Source organism: Trachypithecus francoisi, unplaced genomic scaffold, assembly GCF_009764315.1.
Source record: "Trachypithecus francoisi isolate TF-2019V2 unplaced genomic scaffold, Tfra_2.0 Lachesis_group12, whole genome shotgun sequence".
In the NCBI taxonomy this organism is placed as follows: Eukaryota; Metazoa; Chordata; class Mammalia; order Primates; family Cercopithecidae; genus Trachypithecus; species Trachypithecus francoisi.
This window is the reverse complement of record NW_022681457.1, coordinates 88,297,519-88,316,321: the sequence shown is the minus strand read 5'-3', so window position 1 is coordinate 88,316,321 and position 18,803 is coordinate 88,297,519. Positions and strand designations below refer to the sequence as shown.

The 18,803-nt window shown below is 50.7% G+C and overlaps 1 protein-coding gene and 1 long non-coding RNA gene across 4 annotated transcripts in view; one reads left to right on the top strand and one right to left on the bottom strand.

Moving 5' to 3' along the window:
- STK40 (serine/threonine kinase 40) overlaps nucleotides 1-18,803 on the bottom strand; it is a 47,746-nt gene extending 28,943 nt beyond the window's left edge. The window contains exons 1-2 of one of the 3 annotated variants that reach the window (XM_033227098.1): nucleotides 18,607-18,745; nucleotides 415-568 (exon numbers count right to left, since the gene is read on the bottom strand). The gene's annotated coding sequence lies outside the window, so the exon portion shown is untranslated. Of the gene's footprint in view, nucleotides 1-414; nucleotides 569-18,606 lie in introns of all 3 variants that reach the window. The other 2 variants (XM_033227097.1, XM_033227096.1) reach the window with 2 other exon arrangements.
- On the top strand, nucleotides 5,459-16,699 carry LOC117092873. The gene is made up of 3 exons (XR_004440944.1): nucleotides 5,459-5,665; nucleotides 5,791-5,899; nucleotides 16,469-16,699. It is a non-coding gene; the product is annotated as an uncharacterized LOC117092873 (long non-coding RNA).

Below are 18,803 nucleotides of genomic sequence, written 5' to 3'. Positions count from 1 at the left end.
TCTGTCAATTTGGGGCTAAAGTCATCTCACCCTAAAGCTACTGGGCTATGTGAGCCCAGGTCTCCCAGCAAGGCAGTGAAAGTCAGGCCATCAGAACTACATAAGGGTTCCAAGGCTGAAGATGCCCAGAGTCCAGTGGTATAATGTGACCAGGTCCAGGAGAGCTGGCAGGGATAGCTCTACCCCATGGTTCAACCTGGTGGACACACCAATCTCCAAAGGGATGTGGGATACAAACAAAGATGGCACTGAGTGGATGAAACGTCGCCACTGATCTCCCCAGCTCAGTCTGTCCTCATGTCTACCCAACTACAAAGCAGCTGAAGCCTGGCCAAGGCATGGAGGGTCCCCCCCACACACAGAGAAGCATCCCCACAGGCGGCCACATAGGAGCGCACACATGTTGGCAATTACCTACTTGGCACACAGTAAGGGACTGTCCAGGATGAAGAGGCCGCCAGCCTCCCTGAAGGGGTCTGTGGTCATGCTCCAGTTGGAGGTGAAGTGTGGGTGGTGGAGAGAAGTCTGGAATTCAGACCTGGTGCCTCCAGCTTAACATCTCCTGGAGCTGGATTGCAGGAGGAGGGCAGAGCACATATATTGCGCTGTAAAACTTTTACTGCCGAAGGACATAGCTTCTGAGTGTGTGCGTTGGTCAAAACAATTGAACAGTACAGTTAAAAGACGTGAAATCACTGTGTGTAAATACACCTACGTTTTTTAAAAGGCAAGCTGCGATCTTAGCCAAGTGGTCAAAGTCACTATCACCAATAATAGAACAAACTGGCATCACATGCCTCCTGACATGATGCCCTTAATCAACATGTCCTACTTATGCTATTTTTTTTTTTTTCCAAGACAGGGTCTTGCTCTGTCACCCAGACCGCAGTGCAGCTTCCACCTCCCAGGCCCAAGTGATTCTCCCACCTCAGCCTCCTGGGTAGCTGAGACTACAGGCACACGTCACCATACCTGGCTAATTTTTTAAATTTTTTGTAGAGAGGAGGTCTTGCTATGTTGCATAGGCTGGTCTCGAACTCCTGGACTAAAGTGATCCTCCCACCTTGGCCTCCCAAAGTGCTAGGATTACAGGCGTGAGCCACCGCCCCCGATCTACTCATGCAGTTTTTTTTTCCCCAAAAAAATGTATAATTCGAATCTATTCATGAAACAAACCCAAATTGAAGGACATTCACAATAGGCCTGTATGTTTCAAAAACATCCATGTCAGATAGTTAGAGAAAAGCTGAAGAATGATTCTAGATTAAAGGAGACTAAAGACATACAACAAAGAAATACAATGGGTGATCCTGGAGAAAAAAGGTATAAAGGACATGACTGGGCAACTGGTAAAATCTGAATACAGACTGTTTATTAGATAATAGTATTGTATCAGCTAAATTTCCGGAACTTGCAAATTGCATTGTGGTTCTACGGGAGAATGTCCTTGTTCTTAGGTGATACATACTCAAGTGTTTCGGGGTGAACGGTCATGAAGTCTGTAACTTACTCTCAGGTCCCCGGAGGTAGAGGAGAAAGTCCAACCTGCTCAAATAGCTACCAAGACCTGATTCACAGGTTCAGAGGGACCTGTGGCTTGTGGGTACACAGCCAACAGTGGCAGAACGTGCAGTCTCATATATGTTGGGCAGAACCAGCCTGGCATGAACAGGAATTCAGTCTTGTATGGCCCCCTCTCTTCAGTACTGTGCTATATCAAGGAAATGGTGGGTGGGGGGGCCTCCATGCAATCTCCAGGCCTGCCACCTGGTGGCGTCTTTCTGCAGTGCATCTTCACATGGTTTCTCTGCACCAGGTGCAGGATGGTGGGGCCCTGCTCTCCGCAGGTTGATCAGGAAGGATGCACGCCATGCGAACAGCCCACCTCAGCCACCTGTTCGTGAGTGGGGCTGGGCAATCAGATCCCAGGAGGCTGCTGTCTCTCTGCCCACTGTGGAGGTCCTCCAAAGGCTCCATGCTCTTCAGGAAGAACCCCAATTCCTCAGTGAGCCTAACCAGACCTAGACTACCTCTCCAGCCTCACTGCCCTTAAATGCACCCTAAATCCAGCCACACCAAATGACACAATCCCGAGTATGCCATGAACACCCCTGCCCCGCCCCGCTCTCCCTGATTGGCACATCCTTCTCCCTCGGTCCTCAATGAAATGTCACCTGCTGCAGAAAGTCTTCACAGAAGGCCTCCTGCCAAAGCTGGCTGCTCCTCCTCCAACCCCCAGAGCACCTGAGCACACCTCCATCCCCTCCCACTGTGCTGCACATTGGTGTATCTGTCTGACTCCCCCATCTCAGGCTGTGGGCTCCCCTGAGGGAGCAACTCCCACCCACTGCTGCCTCCCTGCACCCAGCCCACTGCCCGGGCAAAGCTGGAAGAGAGCACAGTGTGGGGCTGTTTGCTGGGCATCCATAAGGCACCGTGGTTCCTGCTGGGGCAGGAGACAGACGCAGGTGAATAAAGAGGTACAAAGTGTGATTCACAGGAAAGCTATGTCCAAGGAGAGGTCAGTGGCTGGAGTGGGACGCTGAAGCAAGTACAGACGGTCAGACGAGCCAGTATCTGCCAACTCACGGCTGGAGACAGGGCGCCGCAGCTGTAGGGAACTGGGGCTGCACTCGATGGTCTGTCCAGGAGAAGTCCCACGTCAGAAACGCAGGAGGCAGAACGGGGTCTAAGCTGGCTGGTCACCAGGGGTTACGCGTAGACAGCATTTGCTGCTGGAGAGGAACCCCTACTGAAGAATTAAACCTATTCACAACACGCCTGCAGCTGTGCAGAACCCCTCACTGATGAAGGGATGGACCAGGCCCTGTGTGGGAGAATGCCCCAAATCCAGCCAAACGATCTGCTTTCCTGCGACAAGATGTGGGGAGTGTGGGAGTGACAGCCTGGCCTGTCCCTTCACACTGGTGACAGGTCCTCCATGCCACTCCAGGTTTGTGGTGTGAAGGTCCTTCTGTTGGTCAGAAAAATTTCAACCACTTTCGCTTCTCTGAAGAGAACTTCTGGCCTAACTATGCATTTATCTGACTACACCTGGGGTGAAAAGATGACACTCGAGGTGAGTGATGTGAAATCTGAATGTGTGATCCAACTGAGGTCACCACCCATGCTCTAGTGTGGACCACCTGTCCACACTAGGTGGCTGCCAGGTCTCTTGTAGACTGCTGTGCACCTCTCTGGGTGGTGAATTTCAGACTTAGAACCCGCCAAGGGCAGCTCACACTCTCAGATTAACCAACATAATTAATTTTTACACATGGCTTTATAGTTTACAAAGCACTTGCGAATATAATCATCCCTCAGTATCCATGGGGATTGGTTCCAGGACCTCTGACAGATACTAAAATCCAAGGATGGATGCTTAAGTCCCTAATATAAGATAATGTAGTATTTGCATATAACCCGTACATATACTCCCATGCTACACTTTTTTTTTTTTTTTTTTTTTTTGATGGAGTCTCGCTCTGTCACCCAGGCTGGAGTGCAGTGGCACGATGTTGGCTCACTGCAACCTCCGCTTCCTGGGTTCAAGTGATTCTCATGCCCCAGGCTCCTGAGTAGTGGGGATTACAGGTGCACGCCACCATGCCCAGTTAATTTTTGTATTTTTAGGAGAGATGGGGTTTCACCATATTGACCAGGCTGGTCTCAAACTCCTGGACCTCAAGTGATCTGTCCACCTCGGCCTCCCAAAATGCTGGGATTACAGGCGGGAGCCACCACGCCCAGGCCCATATACTTTAAATAATCTCTAGATTTATAATACTTAATGCAATGGAAATGCTGTGTAGTTATTATACTGTATTAAGAAATAATGACAAGAAGGGCCAGGTGTGGTGGCTCATGCCTGTAATCCCAGCACTTTGGGAGACCAAGGCAGGTGGATCATGAGGTCAGGAGATCCAGACCATCCTGGCTAACACAGTGAAATCCCATTTCTACTAAAAATACAAAAAATTAGCCAGGCATGGCGGTGGGCACCTATAGTCCCAGCTACTCGGAGGCTGAGGCAGGAGAGTGGAGTGAACCTGGGAGGCAGAACTTGCAGTGGGTCGAGATCGCACCACTGCACTCCAGCCTGGGCAACAGAGCAAGACTCTGTCTAAAAAAAAAAAAAAAAGAAAGAATGACAAGAAAAAAACAGTATGGCTGGGTGCCATGGGTCATGCCTGTGTAATCACAGATCATGTGATCGTGCCATTGTACTCCGGCCTAGGTGACAGAGCAAGACCCTGTCACCAAAAAAAAAAGGACTGGGTGCGGTAGCTCAAACCTGTAATCCCAGCACTTTAGGAGGCCAAGGTGGGCAATCACCTGAGGTCAGGAGTTCGAGACCAGCCTGGCCAACATGGTGAAACCCCATCTCTACTAAAAATACAAAAAAAATTAGCTGGGCGTGGCACCGTTTGCCTGTAATCCCAGCTATTCGGGAGGCTGAGGCAGGAGAATTGCTGGAACCTGGAGGCCAAGGTTGCAGTGACTCAAGATTGCGCCACTGCACTCCAGTCTGGGTGACAGAGCGAGACTCCACCGAAGAGGGGAGGGGAGGGGAGGGAAGGGGAGGGGAGGGCACGGAGAAAGACAATGTCTGTACATGTTTAGTCCAGACACAACCATCCATTTTTGTTCCTGAACATTTTTGATCTGCAGTTGGTTGAACCCACAGATGCAGAACCCATGGATGTAGAGGGCTGGTACATAATGACAACTGATCATGTCCCCCAACACACACACAAAACACAACATTTTCTAGAAAAAGAAATTGAGCTCGGGCGTGGTGGCTCATGCCTGTTACCCCAGCGTTCTGGGAGGCCGAGGTGGGAGAATCACTTGAGCCCAGGAGTTCAAAGCTGGGCACAGCTCGTAGTCCCGGCTACTTGGGAGTTTTAGGTTGCTTAGTTTGGAGGATTGTTGAGCTCAGGAGTTCAAGGCTGCAGCGAGCCACGACAGTACCACTCTAGCCTGGGGGACAGAGTGAGACCTTGTCTCAAAAAAAAAAAAAAAAAAGAAAAGAAAAAAGAAATTGACACTCAGAACTCTGAGACCTTCCTGAAGTCACCTGGCTAGCTGTTGGAAGAGTTGGGATATAAAAACAGCTTTTCCAATGCTGTATCCCATATTCTTTTTCCCTGACTACACTGATTCCTCAATTGTTCCTTCTCCACCCAATGTCTGCATAGTTCCAGGCATGCCAAGCATAGAGAGGACAGTACCCTCTAGACTTACTTCTAAACAATCATTCTCCTGCAACCAAGGTGCCATCAAGCCAGAAAGCTGCAGGTGAGCAGGGAGGGAGATAAGCCATGCTTCCCTCGGAAGGAGGCATTTCAGGGGCTGCTGACTGGGGCCTCTCTGGAGAAAAGGGCTGAGTCAGAGGCTGGGTTACTGAGATATCCCTCCATGAGCCAAGAGGCAGCATCCCCCACCCTTCCCTGACACAAGCACTCTGGGCACCACTCCTGGTGCACTTAATACTCACGTTTACACGCTTCTACCAGGGACACCTACAGACCTGCTCTCCATCCACAAAGGCAGTCCAGGAAACCCAGAGGAATTCATAGCTCAGAGAACCAAGGGTTTCAAGCCATGGACCAGTGACGCAAATGCCAACTGGGATAACAAGATGGATTTGGGGGTCATGGAGGTCTGGGCTCAAATTTCAACTTCTGACACTCACATCTCCTGTGACTCTACACTAGTCACCTACCCTCTGGGGGCCTCAGTTTCCTCATCTGTAAAACAGAGATGGTAGTATGCCTCCCTTCACAGGACAGCTGAATGATGCTGTGGCTGGCAGTATCACCAGGTCTTTGCTAGGTGAAGGGCAAGTGCTCCCTGCTCCGTGCTGAGGACGCTTCCCTGTGACAAGTCTCTGCAGGTGTGTCTTTTTTTCATTATTTGATGGGCACCCACCGCTTGCCAGAAACCATTCCCAGTGTTTCCCAGATTCTCTCTTTAACTGGCACCACTTTCTGATGTGGATTCTCCCCTTCCATTATTGAAAAAGCAAAGCCTAAAGACTGTGGCCCAGGTCGAGGCTCTGGTGAGGGCTTTTTCGCTGAGTCTGAATGACAGCCAGCCCCAAAGGAGGCACGCACCCTCTCCCCAGGAGCTTGGTGGCTGTGAACAATCTCCTTAGGAACCCACTGGAAGCCATTTGTTTTGTGCTCAGGACAGATGCTGACAGGCTGGGGAGGCGGATAGAGAGGAGGATTAGTAATCCCTCGATTTCAGCCAGGACTCCCTGATGACAAAGATTCATGCATGTGCTGTCATCTTCACTGTTCCAAAAGAGAGCGATGATTTTGTTCATTTTTAAAACGCAGGACATGTATAGCTCCAATTTGTCAAGAATACATAATATCATCATCTAATGCACAATATCACATCTCCAAATGCTGCACTTTATTGCCTTGGGGGTTATAAGTGAACTGGCTGCTTCTAACCAGAGCTCTCTTTGTATGGGGTGACCCCACCCCCTGAGGCCTGCTCTGCTCCCAGCCTGTGGGAGAGTACCTGCTGCAGCCAGAGAGGAAGTGACTCAGCCCAGTGGGAAGTGGGAGGGGCGGTCAGCAAGAGGGCCCTGCGCCCAGCCTGCTCCCCCAGCACATCCTCTGCCACCGCTGCCTTTCCTCAGCAGGAGTCCAATGTGCAGAGCACAGCAGGCCTGGGGGCCAGGCAGGGCCTGAAACTCCAGGGTCTGCAGCTTGGTGACCTAGCTCTAGTCTCCTCCAGGAGGCAAGGTTCATGAGTTAGCCCCACAAAAGGAGACTGTGTAATCAGTGATATCCCTCCTCATCCCATTGCCCCCAGGAAGTCCCCACTGGGCTTTTCTGTGACCTCCTTTGGAGGCTGCAAAGAAAGTCTAGAAGCTAAAGGCCCCTGGCCAAGGGGATGCATCCCAGAGAAATTCTGGAAGAAAAGTCTCAGGGCTGTGCACACGGAGGAGCTTTCTCTGCAGGCTCTCCTGGGGGAAAGATAAATGGAGTTAGAGACCGGTCCCCATTGCCCTGAACCAGGCCGGCTGCTCCTGGGAGCAAAGCGCTTTACCAGCAGTCATGATGAGAGCCACCAGAGCAGAATCCGGGGCAGCACTGCCAGACCTGCCACTGGCTCTCCCCTCCCAAGGGCCTCCGGAAGCAGCTGATGTGACAACAAATAATCCGTCACTGTGTGTGGGTGTCAGAGAAGGAAGGGACAGACTTACAAGCTCTTTCTCTGGGCCGTATTGGCCTGGCATCTCCATCCCAAGAAGTAGCCTGGGAAAGCAGCCAAGCACACTGGCTTAGGGGATGTTTGCGGTGGCCCCTTGGCTCTGCAGGGTGCCTTCTGCCATGCGCAGTGAAGGCAGACTGAGTCACTGGCAGGTCTTCCCTGTCATACTGGCCTGCTCTGGCTCACTTGGACTAGAAGAGGAGATTGCAACAAGGGAGATCCTGGCACGGGCATGTGACTAAGAGGCCCCTCAGCTCCAACCATCAGTTATTGCTTTGTGCAGTGACTCAGCCCTGGAATAAGGCCTGCCATGGGGTCCCATGTGGAGTTCAAGTTCTTACCACCCTCAATAGCCCAAATCAGGCAAGGAGAAAGCAGCAAACAACCACTGGTTGAGTCTAAAAGCCACCATTCTGTTCACTGTGTGACCTGGACACATGCTTCTCTGCTCTGCAGTCTTCTGTCTAGAGGACGGGGACAGCGCTACTCCCAAAAACAGTTCCCTTCAGGATTGCCAGGGCCCAGCACATAGGAGGCACTAGATGCTTAACTTAGAAAGGTTACCTTTCCTGGCCAGGTGCGATGGCTCACGTCTGTGATGCCAACACTGGGAGGCCGAGGCAGGATGATCACCTGAGGTCAGGAGTTTGAGACCAGCCTGGCCAACACAGTGAAACCCCATTTCTACTGAAAATACAAAAATCAGCTGGGTGCGGTGGTGGACGCCTGTAATCCCAGCTACTCAGGAGGCTGAGGCAGGACAATCACTTGAGAATCACTTGAATCCAGGAGGTAGAGGCTGCAGTGAGCCGAGATCGTGCCACTGCACTCCAGCCTGGGTGACAGAGTGAGACTCTGTCTCAAAAAAAAAAAAGAAATGTTACGTTTCCTTCCTTCTATCCCAGATTTCCAGAGTGACAGAGAGGAAAGCCCAGCCAGGCCAGGCCTAGGTGCCTGCGATTCTCTTCATACTGTTCTCAATAGCAAAAATCACCACAATTATCCTGTGAGAAAGGCAATCTGGACTGGGGCCAGCAAATCGCCTTTCCTTAACTGCCTCTGTTAAAAGCTAAATTAAATTTCACAACTTTAGGCCGAGCGCGGCGGCTCACGCCTGTAATTCCAGCACTTTGGGAGGCTGAGGCGGGTGGATCACCTGAGGTCAGGAGTTTGAGACCAGTTCGGCCAACATGGCAAAACCCTGTCTCTACTGAAAATAACAAAAATTAGCTGGGCATGGTGGCGGGTGCCTATAATTCCAGCAACTAGGGAGGCTGAGGCAGGGGAATCATTTGAATCCGGGAGGCGGAGGTTGCAGTGTGCTGAGATCGTGCCATTGCACTCTAGCCTGGGCAACAAGAGCAATACTCCGTCTTAAAAAAAAAAAAATTTCACAACTTTGACAGTGAACAATACAGTTCACTTTCTGAAGTCTGACTGAATGCTGAGGGCGATGGCTGCTCAGAGGGGCAACAGGCTGCCTGGTATGATTAGAAAGGCCAACAGCAGGCGGTCCCTTCAGAGGGCTCCTCTGTTGGCCTCCCCTGCTCTGAATCACCAAGAGCTGGACGTGGCAGATCACGAGGGCCAGGAGCCACCACTGCAAGACTATGTCCATGCACTGAGGGCGTGTTCATTATGTGTCTGCTTATATGTAGGTCTCGAGAAGGGTCTGGTCCACCTCAGGCCTCCCAGGCTCTGCACAAGCCCAGATGGTATGCAGAAAACAGGGGTGAAACCATAGCCAACAAAGAAAAAGAAAATGTACCTGCCTTGGGCCCAGCAATGCCAGTTCTGGGGATGGATCCTGCAGATATACTCACACAGGTTCACAAAGATAATGTGCTCAACAAGGGTCCCTAATAGAGACACGTGTAGCAGCAAAAAACAAAACCATAAAAATCAACACACACACACGCCCCCAAGGCAGGAAACTACCTAAATGGCCACCCAGAGAGGACTGGTTAATTATGTTCATCTAGACAATGGAATACTATGCAGCCTTTCCAACTAGGTCCACGCCTGCTGATAAAGACATCTATGTTACCAAAATAAGCACACTGAAGGAATATATGTATAGCATAATCCTATTTAGGTTAAAAAAGATTATATACACCTTTGAATACGCATAGGAAACTTCTAGAAGAAATTTTTTTTTTTAGATGGAGTGCAATGGTACAATCTCACTGCAACCGTCATCTCCCTGGTTCAATTCTCTGCCTCAGACTCTCGAGTAGCTGGGATTATAGGTGCTTGCCACCACACCTGGCTAATTTTTGTATTTTTAGTAGAGACAGGGTTTCACTATCTTGGCCAGGCTCGTCTTGAACTCCTGACCTCATGATCCACTAGCCTCGGCCTCCCAAAATGCTGGGATTACAGGCATAAGCCACCGCACTCAGCCTAGAAGAAATTTAAGTGGACACCTCCAGTCAATAGAACTAAGGGCCCAAAGAGGGGAGGGAGAGCTTTATTATATATTCTTCCGTATTGTTTAACTATTGTACCATAAACTACTAAAACGACAATAATTTTTTAAAATCTAAAGATTTTCTGAACCCATTAGAATTATTAAGAGTAGTAGTGGAGCCAGGCGTGGTGGCTCACGCCTGTAATCCCAGCACTTTGGGAGGCCAGGTGGCGGATCATGAGGTCAGGAGTTCAAGACCAGCCTGGCCACAATTGTGAAACCCCGTCTCTACTAAAAATAGAAAAATTAGCCAGGTGTGGTGGCACGCACCTGTAGTCCCAGCTACTCGGGAGGCTGAGGCAGGAGAATTGCTTGAATCTGGGAGGCGGAGGTTGCAGTGAACCAAGACTATGCCATTGCACTCCAGCCTGGGCAACACAGTGAGACTCCGTCTCAAAAAAAAAAAAAAAAATAGTAGTAGTGGAATCAGGCGAGGCTGGGCCTCAGAGAAGGTGGACTTGAGAGAGTATGGCCTGGGAAGAGGTGTAAGCATAAGTGCCCTGGATGTGTGAGCTTGTGTGCCAATGCAATGGTGCAGCAAAAGAGTGAGAGGCAGAAGGACAAAGCGAACACCCCTGCAGCTCTCCAGATAGCCTGCAAACATGCCTGTAAGGAACTTTCTGCTTGCGACCTGGCATCCATAAAGGCTGAAAACTGGCTCAGGATGCCTCTTTTGGGACACTCACAGGCTCACTGGCAAGAACTCACCTGGGCCTTGCTAGAGCTGGCCCCTGGGTCTTGTCTGCCTGTCATGCACCAGGCTGAACGTGCTACAGGCCATAAAGCCTTGTATCTCATGACTACCTTAAGTGCAAAAATTGTTATGCCCATTTTACAGAGGAGGAAGCTGGGGTTGGAGGCAGGAAGTGACTTTTTCAAGGTCACTCACTTCAGTATCTGAAGCCACATCTGATTTGAGCCTAGGCCCTTAACTGCTGGGTGACATGGTTGCAAGTCTCCTTGCCCAGTACCCATAGGGCAGGTCGGGGAGGGACTTGTCTCAAGGCAGTGGCGGTTTCCATTCTTCAGGCAAGAAAGGGACTGGTTCAGCTTTGGGGCTGGCTCTATGAGGCCAAGATTCTATGTGGGCTGGACTCCCCGGGCCAGAGGCCGGCCAGGATGGAGGAAGGGGACATGGGCTCTAGAGTCATACAAATTGAGTTGGAAATCCCAGCTCTGCCCTTACTGGCTGTGTAATAGTGGACAGGCTGTTTACCCCCATGCTGAGCCTGGGTATTCGCTGTAAAATAAGAGACAACCCTTACTTCCTTAGAGTCAATAATGTATTGCAGTATTGCAAAGGACCTGCGAGGTGGTGGGGCTCCTTTGTTTTTTTTTGTTTTTTTTTTTTTTTTTTTTGAGACGGAATCTTGCTCTGTCAGCAGGCTGGAGTGCAGTGGCGTGATCTTGGCTCACTGCAACCTCTGCCTCCTGGGTTCAAGCAATTCTCCTGCCTCAGCCTCCTGAGTAGCTGGGTCCACAGCCACCCACCACCACGCCCAGCTAATTTTTTGTATTTTAGTAGAGATGGGGTTTCACCATGTTGGCCAGGATGGTCTTGATCTCCTGACCTCGTGATCTGCCTGCCTCAGCCTCCCAAAGTGTTGAGATTACAGGCGTGAGCCACCACACCTGGCCGGGCCTCCTTGTTTTTTTGCTGGTTTCCTTCCTGTTTTTTCAGAAGGGCCCACTCCAGGAGTCAGAAAAGAACGCACACTATGAAACTTACCCCAAACTCAGTAATGCTGGGAGCGCCACACTTATTGCAAAAAGTAGCAGGACCCTTGTTCCCTAGAGTTGGCAGATGCCAGCAACAGGATTCCAAAAGCCCCATGGAATGCTGGGCTACACCAGGTCCAAGGTCCCCAAGGCGCTGAACTGAGTTTATCCCTAGAGGCACTGTTGTCCCCTCAACACACCTCACATCAGCTCTGTCCCAGAGAGAAATGACAAGCACAGCAGTCCTGTTCTTGCCAATTCCCATTACAATGACCAGTCCACTCTCTCTGCCTTCTGGACCCTTGATCCAGACTTTCTAAAAGCTGAAGATCCTCTATGTCTTTTGCCAAGTAGATGGCAGTGTGTAAACATATTTAGAGGGGACAGCTTTATTCTGCATGTCAAGACCCCTTCTCAGTTCTTCTACTTTTGCTGCTTTCCAACAACTAGAGTTCCTTTGAAACCATCAGGCCTGTGGACTGCTAAGCTCTGGGGAGCCTGAACTCACACCCAAGACTGACTGTCATGGCCAGGACAGAATGAACACCATTGGGTTGTGGCCTTTTTTTTTTTTTTGAGACGGAGTCTTGCTCTGTCGCCCAGGCAGGAGTGCAGTGGCGCGATCTTGGCTCACTGCAAGCTTCACCTCCCAGGTTCATGCCATTCTCCTGCCTCAGCCTCCAGAGTAGCTGGGACTACAGACGCCTGCCACCACACTCAGCTAATTTTTTGTATTTTTAGTAGAGACAGGGTTCTAACAGGGTTTCACCATGTTAGCTAGGATGGTCTCAATCTCCTGACCTTGTGATCCGCCCGCCTTGGCTTCCCAAAGTGCTGGGATTACAGGCGTGAGCCACCGTGGCTGGCCTGGGTTGTAGCCTCTTTAGCGAGAGGGAACACCTGCGTTCCCCTCAGGAAGTACGACCTCATCCCAAAAGAATAGATTCACTTGCTGGGGGAAAAATAAGGCTGCCCCAATTTATTAAAAGGAGGCCTAGAAATTATTTAAAAATAATAATAATAAAGGATAGTCTTTGAGGCAGCAATTCACTTCTAGAAATTTATCCTGCAGATGATACCTAAGGTGGGCAAACTCATACGTATGAAGAAAGTCACTTCAGCAGAAGTGTTTAGAGAGTAGAATACAGAAAACAACCCAAGTGTTAGCAGAGAGTTTGTTGAATAAATTACATTCGCAGTGGGACACATCATAGCCACAAACGACCCAGACCTGCATGTACCGAAGTGGAACTATCTCTAAGACGGTAAGTAAATTACAGCAAGCAATTCCATCCTTTCCCCTCTTGGATCTTGATTACAGAGCCTAGGAGGATACGCTGGGGGTGCTGTGGGCCCTCAGCTACCTTCAAGGCCAGAGTCTCACCTGAGCAGGTGGAGGAGAAAGAAATGCTCTTGTTTCAGGCCATTTTCTCATTTACTTTCTTTACACGACAAACCCAAGGACAAATCATGTAAAAAAATCTCCCAAATTCCAAAGGGTCTGTTTGAAGGCCCGCCCACCAGCACACCCCTTGCTCTAGTCCAATCCAGCTGAGGGACAGCTTCTGGCTCCCTTAGAACTTCAAGGGTCAAGGACACTGGGCAGCTTTCTCTCCCTTCCCTAAAGGTTCTGAGCAAGTCCTGGGTGGCCTCTGGCAGATACCAATCCTTCCTGAGGGGCTGAATCTGCTGAGCCAGCATCAGGCAGCAACTTCAATTTCCAGACCTCTCTCTAGATCAGATCTCCAGGGGACACAGAGAAAGCCTCTCTCCCTGAGGGTCTCTGCTGTTCAGGACCCCGTAGTATGCTGAATTGGGGTGGATATTGCCAGAGGGAAGGGTTGCTCTCAGGGCCATTGGAAAGCTGAAGATTTATCATTTTACAGATGTGAAACGTGAAGAGGTTCACCTCCCTGGTTAAATCTGGGCAGAGGACAGGTGAAGGACGGAAAGCTGCCCTTCTCCCTGGTGCTGACTCAGGTGAAAGCAAAGGGAAGCCTGGCCCAAGTTCAGACAGGGTTCTGTAAGACGTTCCAACTGATCCTTTCCCAAGAGGGTGCGCCCAGGGTTTACTGAATGAAGCTGGCAGATTTCACTGGCCATTATCTTCTCCTTGAGCCATCCCTGTGTCTGCACTATTATTCACTCTGTCACCAAAACCAAGGACCTCAAGGTCACTGTTACCATTCCTCCTCCCTCTGGCATCACTTCCAGACACTCCCAGAGTCCAGTTGATTTCCCCCTAAACAGCTAATCTCTGCTCTTCTTCTCAACCCCATTGCCTCTGCCCTGATCCAAGCCCCTCTCAGCCCTTGCTGGGATTACTGCAAAAGCCTCCTATGGGGACTCCAACCTCCCCTCGACCCACTCCATCCTCCAAAGCAGATGCAGGTCTAATGGTATGTTTCCTCCACTTAATGCAAGGCATCCATCACCAACAGAATACAAAATTCAAGCATCTGAGCCCTAGTGCCTGCCTACCTCTCAGGCACGTCCTGCAGTCTGTCCCTTCACACTCTGGGCTAGAACTCCTGTGGTTCCTCAAGTGACACATGAATTACCACATATCCATGCTTGTGCCAGGCTGCTCCCCGTGCCTGGGGGGCTTAATAGACCCCCAGAAAACTCTATTCATTCTTCAAGATCCAGTTCAAGTTCTTTTTTTGAGGGTCTCACTCTGTTGTCCAGGCTGGAGTGCAGTGGTGTGATTACAGCTTACTGGGAGTTGGGAACTCCCAGGCTCAAATGATCCTCCCACTTCAGCCTTCCAAGTAGCTGGAACTACAGGTACATGCCACTACGCTTAACTAATTTTTTCTTTTTTAATTTTTGTGGAGATAGGGTTCCACTATGTTGGCCAGGTTGGTCTTCAATTCCTGGGCTCAAGCGATCCTCCTGCCTCAGCCTCCCAAAGTGTTGGGATTATAGGCGTGAGCTGCTGTACCTAGTCCCAGTCCAAGTTCTAAGGGCTCTCTGAAGTTCTCCCCAGTCTCCTCCTCATCCTAGAGCTCAATCACTTCTTCCACTGGGGTCCCCCACATGCTACAGACTTCTGTGAGAGACTTGCCAAACTGTGCACATGTTACTTGGTTAGAAGCCTGCCCCGTCCTGCTAGACCACAACCTCCCCCATGGTAGGGCCGGCCTCTCCATCCTCCTCCTGCCCCCAGGACCCAGCACAGCCTCAGCCACACATGGGAGCTCATGTATGTGGAATCAGGGCTCTATATTTTGAGTTACCACACTCATCAGCGTGTGTGACGCCTCTTGATGCTGCTTAATCAGGTACCAGACTAGGGTTGCTAGCAGGGACACACAGAGAAGAAATTCTAAATACATTTTCTCCCACGTATACTTTTTTTTTTGAGACAGGGTCTCATTGTTCACCTGAACTGGAATGTAGTGGTGCAATCTTGGCTCACTGCAGCCTCGATCTCCTGCACTCAAGAGATCCTTCCATCTCAGCCTCCCTAGTAGCTGGGACTACAGGTGCGTATGACCATGCCCAGCTAATTTTTGTATTTTTTGTAGAGACGGGTTTCGCCATGCTGCCCAGGCTGGTCTTGAACTCCTAGGCTCAAGCGATCTGCCTGTCTCAGCCTCCCAAAGTGCAGGGATTACAGGCACTAGCCACCGCGCCTGGCCAACCCATGTATACTTTAAAGTACTATTTTTTTCTCAGCAGTCCTACTTCTATATTTAAAAATAGTTATTTTAAAGAGCCAAGCTGAATCATCTGCATGGCTCCCATACAGACTGGGTAAACTCCCCTTAGATTTTCTTTTCAGAAAGAATAAAATAAAATTCTGTGATCTTGTGATCCCTCAGGACACTTCCGACAGCTCAATGGGACATAGTTCTAGTTGCCATGAATTGCTGCAACTAATTCCTAAGTTCTTTCCTGTAGCCTGTAATAAGAGCTAACATTTACTATTCAGTGTCTGCTAAGTATTCATCCTGTAACATCTTACTCCTCACAACTGCCCTGTTAGGAAGGTACTCTTATTGTCCCCATTTTACAGATGAGAAAGCTGGGATGGAGAAAGTAACCCCTAGCGACCAGCATGGATAGGAGTAGAACACAGATCTGTCTGATGGCAGAGACGAATAAGCTTTTTTTTTTTTGAGACAGTTTCGCTCTTGTTGCCCAAGCTGGAGTGCAATGGCGCAATTTTGGCTCACTGCAACTGCAACCTCCACTTCCCGGGTTCAAGCGATTCTCCTGTCTCAGCCTCCCGAGTAGTTGGGATTACAAGTATGCACCACCACATCTGGCTAATTCTGTATTTTTAGTAGACAAGGGGTTTCTCCATGTTAGACTGGTCTCGAACTCCTGACCTCAGGTGATCTGCCCGCCTCGGACTCCTAAAGTGCTGGGATTACAGGTGTGAGCCATCACGCCTGGCCTCAAATAAGCTCTTAACTACTACAATCTACTGCCTTCCCCAAAGGTCAAATTAAAAGCACAAGTTAGCAAACACAGCACCCTTTACAACTGGCCTTTGAGAGGGCAGTCTTATCTCCCCAGATGCTCAAGCAACCTGCAATCCCAGGAAGAGAGGGGCACATGTGCCAGGCACTTCTGCGCCAGGCAGAGAAGCCCAGGCCAATGCAGGGAGCTTGCCATCTGGCACTGGTTGCACATGGTGCTTCCTCAGCAAACATCCATCGCCCCAGCACCAGCTCTCCTCTCAGAAGCCTAGGTTTGTCTCTGAAGAGTTCTCCAGCCCTTCAGTCCCTCCTGTCTTCCTCCTTCGCTCCTCTACTGGGACTCCAGTGAAATCTTTCTAAAATATGTAACCAATCACGTCATTCCCCTGCTTCAGACCTTTTCACTTGCTCCTGGCTGCCCTGGGCATGATATCTCAAATTGTTAATATGGCATTCTTTCATCCACCTATACTGCTTCACTTGTACCATATCAACTTCCATTCCACTAGATTGAACAAGCTGAGATTTCTGGAATAAACTAGAGTTTACTTGTCTATCTCACCCTCTAAGTATTCATTCTCACCTAGCTAAGCCTCTCCTCCTCTCCTTTTAGACTCAGCTCCAGCATCACTTCTGCCAAGCCTTCCCATGGCACACTCCGGACCCTACCGCACCTCCAAGGCTGAGCTAGCACCTTTCTCCCTTTCTCCACTGGGCTCCCACAGCACTCTGATGCTGCTGCTATTAGCTTCTTCTTCTTCTTTTGAGACAGAGTCTCACTCTGTCACCCAGGCTGGAGTGCGGTGGCTCAGTCTCGGCTCACTGTAATCTCTGCTTCCCGGGTTCAAGCAATTCTCTTGCCCCAGCCTCCCAAGTAACTGGGATTACAGGGCTGTTCCACCACGCCTGGCTAATTTTTCTATTTTTAGTAGAGATGGGGTTTCACCATGTTAGCAAGGCTGGTCTCAAACTTCTGGCCTCAGGTGATCCGCCCGCCTCGGCTTCCCAAAGTGTTAGGATTACAGGCATGAGCCACGACGCCCGGCCACTACTAGCTTCTTCTTTTTTTTTTTTCTTTTTTTTTGAGACGGAATCTTGCTCTGTCGCCCAGGCTGGAGTGCAGTGGCCGGATCTCAGCTCACTGCAAGCCCCGCCTCCCGGGTTTACGCCATTCTCCTGCCTCAGCCTCCCGAGTAGCTGGGACTACAGGCGCCCGCCACCTCGCCCGGCTCGTTTTTTGTATTTTTTAGTAGAGACGGGGTTTCACTGTGTTAGCCAGGATGGTCTCGATCTCCTGACCTTGTGATCCGCCCGTCTCGGCCTCCCAAAGTGCTGGGATTACAGGCTTGAGCCACCGCGCCCGGCCTACTAGCTTCTTTAGACCACATTTCAACCATTTGTTTACAGGTCAATTTCCCTTAACTAGACTGTATGCTCCTTGAAATAAAAATAGGTAACATTTATTGAATCCTTATTATGTGGCAAACACGGTTGTATGTTTTACGTGTTAACTTTTTACTCTTCATAATGTCTCTCTATGTTATCATCCCTGTTTTATAGATGAAGACACTGAGGCACAGGCAGACTAAGCAATGTGCTCAGGGACACACAGCTGGAAAGTTGCTGAGCCAGAATTTGAACTCAGAAATCTGGCTCCAAAGCCTACTCTTAACCACTATACTGTCTAGCACTTGCCTGTAAGCAAGGACTCTTGTTGTGGTCATGTGAGAAATGAATGAATGAATGAATGAGGACTGTCTAGAGTAACCCAACCAACAACTTGCACAGCAGGGCCATCAGGAAGCACTAAAGGAGCTCACAGGCACTGTTTACAAACAAGATTCTTTTGGCCCTACAATTAGACATTCTGCTCTTCCTTATCTCACATAAAACTACTCAGAGGGAAAGGCGCCCAGCCCAGTATGCCTACCCTCTTCCCCACTGGCTCTCAAAATCAAAGTAAAGCCAACCGGTTTCCCCTAGTGACTTAAAACAGAGCAAAGTCTATCCTGCCACACAGAGGGCGGCTGTCATCTCTTCCTTCCGCTAACAAAAGGGCTTCAAACCTGGGGATTGGGGTGGGCAGAAAACTCGGCATCGGGAATCCGAATGTCCCTACTTACTGGCTGGAAGGCGGGGCCAAGTGGCGTGGGAATGGGCGGGCCTGACCGGCTCGGCAGGTGAAACACTGACCACAGCAAGCTCTCCTTGGAAAAGGCCGGCCAAACATGGCCTTGGCAAGCAGGTAGCTGTGACTCGTACCTGAACGCCGCCCGGGATATAAAAATTCCCCAGCAACGGTAGCGCCCGTGCCAAAGAGTGAGGGCTCTTGGAGGAAGCCTTGGCTGGCCCTCCCTTGGGACTCGTTCTATCAACTCACTCTTGGGATTAGGAGGGAAGCACGGAGAGGCAGAAGGTGTCTTTTTGGAAAAATCTGGCTGGGTTCACACACCGGTTGCTTCACTCACTGGCTGGGTGACTCTGGGCAAAGCTGGCAGTGCCCACTTCCCAGAGTTGCGGCGGGGACTGAAGCTCCCGCGGCCTCCGGGTACCCGGCGCGAGGCAGCCCTCGCCCCTGCCGCCGGGGAAGGGCAGAGCCCCCAGCCGAGGAGGAGGCATTCGCCGGGGCCATTTCTGCTGCACCCGATGGCTTCAGGCTGTCACTCCGATTCCACCGCCGCGGCCGCCGGGGCCCGCCCCGCCTCCTCGCAACCCCCACCCGGCTCCCCGCTCCTGGACCCCTGCCCTCACCTTCGCCGGGTGGTCAGAGCTGTTCGCCCATAGTCCGTAGCCCAGAGCCAGGGCTGCTCGGCTCTCCGTCCCGGGGGGCCGGGGCCGGGCTGGGGGCGTGCGAGTCGCTCACCGCCGCCTTCCAGCGCAGCCAACCGAGCCGCCGCCGCCGCCGCCGCCTCCCTCCATGGCTGCGGCGCCGCCACCTGACAACGGAA